Source organism: Microcaecilia unicolor, chromosome 2 (genome assembly GCF_901765095.1).
Source record: "Microcaecilia unicolor chromosome 2, aMicUni1.1, whole genome shotgun sequence".
NCBI lineage: Eukaryota > Metazoa > Chordata > Amphibia > Gymnophiona > Siphonopidae > Microcaecilia > Microcaecilia unicolor.
Window position 1 is genome coordinate 95,190,357 of NC_044032.1, and position 7,170 is coordinate 95,197,526.

General features: G+C 46.7%; 1 non-coding gene across 1 annotated transcript; it reads left to right on the forward strand.

Moving 5' to 3' along the window:
• Positions 1-5,945: 5,945 nt before the first annotated feature.
• Positions 5,946-6,109, forward strand: LOC115463799. Its single transcript, XR_003941083.1, has one exon. It is a non-coding gene; the product is annotated as a U1 spliceosomal RNA (small nuclear RNA).
• Positions 6,110-7,170: the final 1,061 nt, after the last annotated feature.

Sequence of the window (7,170 nt, forward strand, 5' to 3'; positions counted from 1 at the left end):
CATATGTGAACACATACACCAAGATACTTACAGCACCCGCAATTCAGTCAGCATCTGGGAAGACCACCAGGGAAGCACTAGCTCTTCCTCAGAGATTGCAGGGACCATCACTGAACCAGGCGTCCCTTACGTTCAGGCAAGCTTCTAAAGAAGGTCAGTGCTCCACCCTCTTTTATAGTGTGAAACAGAGGTGCCTTTCCCAGACCTGCACAAGCTGAAGGTGCCTTTCCCAGAGGTGCTGGCATCCCTTAAACAACCAGCCTGTTTCCCATAACAGAGAATAACTCCCCCAGACTTGCACAGGTTGAAGGTGCCTTTCCCAGATGTGCTGGCATCCCTTAAACAACCACCATAACAGAGAATAACTCCCCCAGACCTGCACAGGTTGAAGGTGCCTTTCCCAAAGGTGCTGGCATCCCTTAAACTAGCCTGTTTCCCATAACAGAGAATATCAACACATAATTACAGCCAAAACATTCCACTCATTCCATCCCCAGCTGACCTTCAATCCCATGTATTACACTAGCGTTGATGTAACCTACTCGGACAGGCAACTGTGGTTCAGCAATCGAGAGTGAAGGATTAATTTTGATAAGATGTCTTGTATTAGGTGATTTAGCTTTAGATGAAGTTGTTCTGGATGCTGATGATGATTGCCTGGATGATGGTGGGTTTCTGTGGTTGTTGCTGGTCCGTATGGATGAGATAAGTTTGGGAGTTCTTATGTGATGTTGAAGAACTGGTACTATGTTGATTTCCGTGGGGGAAAAGTTGAGTGTTGCTAGGATGGTGGCAAGAGAGTGGGTGATGATGAGTAGTTTTATGAGGATCATGATGGCAAATGTTTCTGAATTGGATAAGAGGCAAATACTGGAGTGTCAGAAGGAGTAATATGATTAGGATGTGTGGGAATAAGAAGATAAGGTAGGAGTGGATAGTTTTATTAAATTTGGAAGGGGTGGGTGGAAATAAAGGGATGGGATTAGGATAATTTGGTTGAAAAAAAACTGGGTGACCAGATGTGTGGATGTGGTGTATGTGAATGGGTGTGGAGGTAGAGGAAGACAAAGATAATATGTATACAGAACAAAACACTCCGAGATAAGAATACAGTTAAATGTCATATACATAAATCAGTATAGATTATATATAAAGTATATGAAACTCAAGTATACAGTGAGAATATCAGAATGGTTAAAATCAATAGCCAAATTTGTACTGTGTATAGATGCAAGAAATGCAACCCTTGAATGAGCTTATCTGGGCTAACTGTACTGCCGAAGAAGTTACAGTAATTAAAGTAGGAGAGGTTTCAGCAATGTTTTCTCAGTCAAGTTCAATAGATGCTCAGTTGTTATTCTGGAGAAAGGGCTATGAGGATTTAGGTACTAATAGGATGAAATCAGGATTTAGGTAGTAAAAGGATGAAATCTGGTTTCAGAGATCTTAGGTCTTATAGAGTGGCAGCTGAGGCTCCAGGAGTCAATAGTAAATAACGATGTTCGTGAACTGGAACTTTGTCGGCTGGTCGCAATACTCACAGGTCATTCGTGTCTCCTTGACAATCGACAGCAACTGATTCATTGGGCAAGCTTCCTTCAACTCAGGCTCAGGGCATTCTTAGGTTTGGGCAGTTCAGTTCCTGTTTTAGGCAAGGTCATCCGCCTAATCACAATGGGATATCGGGTGCTAATAGGCAGCGACCGGGTCCGAAGAAGTAAAAACCAACCAGGTAACGATTGTGGTCGCGAGGCAGGAGGGAGATAGGATATGCAGCGTTACAGGCTCGTGGCAGGAGGTAGACTGGATAGGCACCGTCGCTGGAACAGTGAGAATCAGGGCCGCGTAAACAATGTTGCAGCCACGAGGTAGGAGGGAACCTCAGGAAACCTCTGGTGTCGATTCGCTCTGGAAAACCCGCTAATGTATCTGGGTGACCCAGTCCTATCGGGGGTCTTGTGGATCGAATCCAACGGTTGAATGGACCTGTTCCTGCCGAGGTAAGTGAGGTTATTGAATCTGTAGTGGTTCAGTCAGGCAGCGACTAGGTATAGTGGGAGTTAGGTCCAGCCGAGCAGAATTCCGGAAAGCCCGCTGGCACACTGAGGATCATCAATTCCTTCCTAGGTTGGTGAGTTTTCTGACTCTGTAGTGGTTCAGTTGGGCAGTGACTAGTTATAGTGGGAGTAAGGTCCGGATGGGCAGCGTTGCAGCACGAGGCAGGAGGGAACTTCGGGTGATCTCTGGTGTCGGATTCACTCCAGGAAGCCCACTGGTACACTGAGGATGACCCAGTTCCAAAGGCGATCTTCGAGCTGGGCTTAAACGGGACTGATGATCAAATGGTCTCGTTCCAAACGATTCCAGCAAGGTTTCTGGAGAGGTCTGTAAGGGCCAGATGCACTAAACTTTAACGACCCTTTTACAACCCTTTAACGAACAAGTTTTAAACCGTGACATGCATTAAAGGCCTTTTTCCGAAGATGACAGCAGCTAACGAAAACGGAATGCAGATGAGCAAATTGTTTAGAATGAGATGCATCAAAGTTTACCGCTTGCCCTAACGCAGGAAAACCACCGGAAAGCTAACGAGAGGTCTGTACCTCTCGTTAGGGCTGCCCGGCTTCCAAACTGTAATGTAAAAAAAAAAAAAAAAACGGGACGGAGGGGGCAAAAACGCTCGTCAGGAGCGTCCTTGCCCCCCCCCCCCGAGGTCGCTGCTGCTCCCCGCTCTCCCTGCATTAAAAAGCCCAAAACTTAAAACTTTATCAGCCCCGGACCGCTCCCTCCCACCCTCCTTTCTTTCTCCCACAGCTCCGCCTCCCGCCATCCTCCATCCCCGTGCCCCCCGCCCGAGGTCGCCGCTGCTCCCCGCTTCCACCTGCAGCATAAAAATCCAAACTTTAGCAGCCCCGGCCCCCCTCCCTTTCTTTCTCCCACAGCTCCGCCTCCCGCCATCCTCTGCTCCCCCCTCCACCAGGCCCCCTCCTTCCCGGGCCCGCGCAGCGCCTCTCACCTCTGTGTGAAGGCGCTGCACGGGCAAGAACATCTGATCGCTGCGAGTTTTCAGGACGTCTCTCCTTCCCTGACCTGGGCCTGTCCCCGTAACTTACGACAGACGGGGGGGCGGGCCCAGGTCAGGGAAGGAGAGACGTCTTGAAGACTCGCGGTGATCAGATGTTCTTCTTGCCCGTGCAGCGCCTTCACACAGAAGTGAGAGGCGCTGCGCAGGCCCGGTAAGGCGGGGGGGGGGGGGGGGGGAGGCCCGGTGGAGGGGGGGGGAGGAGCGGCGGTGACGACCTCAGGGGGGGCGGCGGGAGGCAGAGCTGTGGGCAAAAGAAAGGAGGAGAGGAATGGAGAGGAGCCGGGGCTGCTAAAGTTTGGATTTCTATGCTGCAGGGGGAAGCAGCTGTGACCTCGGTGGGGGGGGGGGGGGGGGGCAAGGCTGTCCATACAGGGACGCTCCTGATGAGCGCTTTTGCCCCCTCCTGAAACATGTCTTTGTGTTTTGGTTTTTTTGTTGTTTTGATGTTTGTGGCATGTGCAGAGCAGCCAACATAACGCTTGGCTGCTCTGCGCATGCTTTAGGGGCCGATTACCAAAGGGGATTACACCAGTTTAATGCATTGTACTTTACAATACCGCACCGAACATGTGCGACTTGTTTTTTTGGTGCATTCTTCGTTTTTTCAAATTCGTTAGGGACTTTTACGATTTAGATTTTTTTACGTTTGGTTGATGCATCTGGCCCTAAGAGGTGGAACTTTCGTGACCGTTTAGTTAGCTGCCATCTTGTCATTATTCTACTACTACTATTTAACATTTCTAAAGCGCTACTAGGGTTACGCAGCGCTGTACAATTTAACATAGAAGGACAGTCCCTACTCAAAGAGCTTACAATCTAATGGACAAATGTACAGTCAGACTGTCCTTTATGTTAAATTGTACAGCGCTGTGTAACCCTAGTAGCGCTTTAGAAATGTTAAGTAGTAGTAGTAAGTGGGGGCAGTCTAGATTTCCTGAAAGGTACAAAGGTTAGGTGCCGAAAGCAACATTGAAGAGGTGGGCTTTGAGCAAGGATTTGAAGATGGGTAGGGAGGGGGCTTGGCGTAAGGGCTCAGGAAGTTTATTCCAGGCATAGGGTGAGACGAGGCAGAATAGGCGGAGCCTGGAGTTGGTGGTGGTGGAAAAGGGTACTGAGAGGAGGGATTTGTCCTGTGAGCGGAGGTTTTGGGTGGGAAAGTAAGGGGAGATGAGGGTAGAGAGGTAATGAGGGGCTGCAGACTGAGTGCATTTGTAGGTGAGAGGGAGAAGCTTGAACTGTATGTGGTATCTGATCGGAAGCCAGTGAAGTGACCTGAGGAGAGGGGTGATACGAGTATATCGGTTCAGGCGGAAGTGAGGAGTAGGTTGCAGTAGTCAAGGCGAGAGGTAATGAGAGCATGGATGAGAGTTCAGGTGGTGTGCTCAGAGAGGAGAGGGTGAATTTTGCTGATGTCAAAGAGGAAGAAGCGACAGGTCTTGCTGTCTGCTGGATATGCGCAGAGAAGGAGAGGGAGGAGTCGAAGATGACTCCGAGGTTGCGGGCGGATGAGACGGGAAGAATGAGGGTGTTATCAACTGAGATCGAGAGCGGAGGAAGATGAGAAGAGGGTTTTGGTTTATCATAGTAGGAGTTAAAAACATGTTTGAAGAAGTCCCTAAATGAAAAGTCCGTAAGTGGAAAATCCAGTGCTTTTTTTTTTTTTTTTTTATTTGTACCCCATGCTTTCCCACTCATGGCAGGCTCAATGCGGCTTAGGTACTTATTTGTACCTGGGGCAATGGAGGGTTAAGTGACTTGCCCAGAGTCACAAGGAGCTGCCTGTGCCTGCAGTGGGAATCGAACCCAGTTCCCCAGGACCAAAGTCCACCACTCTAACCACTAGGGATAGCATAAAATCTGTTTTACTTTTTTTTTTTGGGGGGGGGGGGGGGGGGGGGGGAATTTTGCCAGGTACTTACTTGTGACCTGGACTGTCCAATGTAGGATACAGGATATTGGTCTGCCATAAATACATAAGTATTGCCATACTGGGAAAGACAAAAGGTCCATCAAGCCCAGCATCCTGTTTCCAACAGTGGCCAATCCAGGTAACAAATACCTGGCAAGATCCCAATGTCTTAATATGGAAATGCTTTATGCACTTAAAAGGACACTTAACAAAACAGTCTGCTGCCTCCTTCCAGGTTGCCTTTAGCCCCTCCTCAACCCGAAGCAGAAATCTCACCACAGGACTTTGAAGCTGAAGCCAGGTTAGGCATGAAGAGTACAATTAAAACAAAGGAGGATTATACTCAATAGATATAAAAATGAACCAAAGATGAGTGAAGGTGTGTGTGTGGTGGTGGTGGTGGTGGTGGTGGGGGGGGGGGGGGTTGTTTGCATATGAGAAAGAGAGAATGGGTGAAAGCAGGGGGCGCATATATCAAATGAAACCAAATCAGTTAGAGAGAGAGAATATGGGTGTTTGATCACATCAGGAATCTCACAAACCTGTAAAATGCTCAAAGATTTGCTTTTGCCACTAAAACCTCTCTTTTTTAAATAGTACAGAAAATTATTCAATTGTTGAAGAAAACCAAAACCCCCTATACATTAAGAAAAACAATTGGCTAGAGCCATACAAAGAACTGAAGGATCTGTGTCATCTTTAAAGCATACAGGCAGTATGCAAATCTTAATACAGCATGGGACTCTGGGAAACGGCACAGAGCATCTACGATATAATTTAATTCCTTTAAAGATTTGTTCAGTGGATATATTAATGTTTTATATTATATGCACAATTCAGAGTAACAATTTTCTATGAATGAACTGATTTTCAGCAGACAGTGAAAATACTTCCCCCTGACTGTACAGTGCTTACTGAAAGGGGACCTGGTAGATGTGTTCAATACAACTCATACTTACCTGGCAGGGGAGATACCATGATCAGGAAGGTGGTTCTCCCAGGGTGAGGCTCATCCATTGCACTTCGGTTGGGTTGACCCCTGCGATTTCCCCAAATGTGGGAAAGTCGACTGCATAATTTCTGGTAGTGGGGGACTGCGTTCGCGCTTTCCCCTGTAATTTTCAGTTGAAAGAAAGAAATGTCGTGTTTGAATATTTTCTATCTTAAGAAGAAGAGTGTGGTAGCTTAATACCATTTCTTGATTAGCCTTTCAAAGATTGCCTGTGTCAGATCGGAAATTATTGAGAATAGAGTGACTGTGTCAGATCGGAAATTGAGAAAAGACTCATGTAGTAGAGTGAATTTCGTTATTGTATTGTAACGTAGTTGGTAATGTGGTTTGTACTTTTCTTTGTGCCTTTTGGTATTGGGGGTGAGCAGGATGTTGCCTTTTCTTTAGGGTAGATACTGTGCTGAAGCAAGTTGAAGTGGGATGTGAGATCTGTTATGAAGCGATAGGGGGAGGCAGATTGTATTAGGTAGCTGGGGCAGGTGTCCAGTTGACAGTAGCTGTTGTAGTATTTTTTAATCGCCTGGGTAACTGTTGGAGCTGAGGAGTGCGAAATGTGACCATATTCGATCAGCAGAGTATTCACCATGGGTTGGGTCTAGACCATTAATGAAGTTATCTGTGTCCGTGAGGTTCTGAATGTAGGGTTTTGCGTAGGTTTACAATTTTTTCATTGAAATATTTAGCAAGGTTGTCTGCGGATGGGATGTCAGTGTTGTGGTAACCGGCGTTCTTTAGTAGTTTGTTCACGAGATGGTATAATTTTGTGTTTTTGTAGTCCGTTTCAATTTTAGTTTTGTAGTACGACCAATTGGACTGCCTTATTGAGTATTTGTATTTCCTTTGTAGTTGTTTCCATGCGTTGAGTGTGTTCATTTTTTATTTTTTTTCCATGCACGTTCCAGTTTCCTAGATTGTGTTTTTAGTTTTTTCAGTTCTTCATTGAATCACGGTATCGAGTTGTGTCTGCGTGACGTTCTTGTTTGTAAGGGTGCTATTTCGTCTAGTGTCTACATCTTTTGTGCCATTCTGAGAGGTAATATATGGATTCCATTTGTGCTGTCCAATCGTTGTATATCTGTTGCCAGAAAGTGCCCGGGTCTATTTGGCCTCTCGTGGTGTGAGTTGTGTGTTCTTGTGTGTGGAGAGAGACCCTTTTCGCCATTT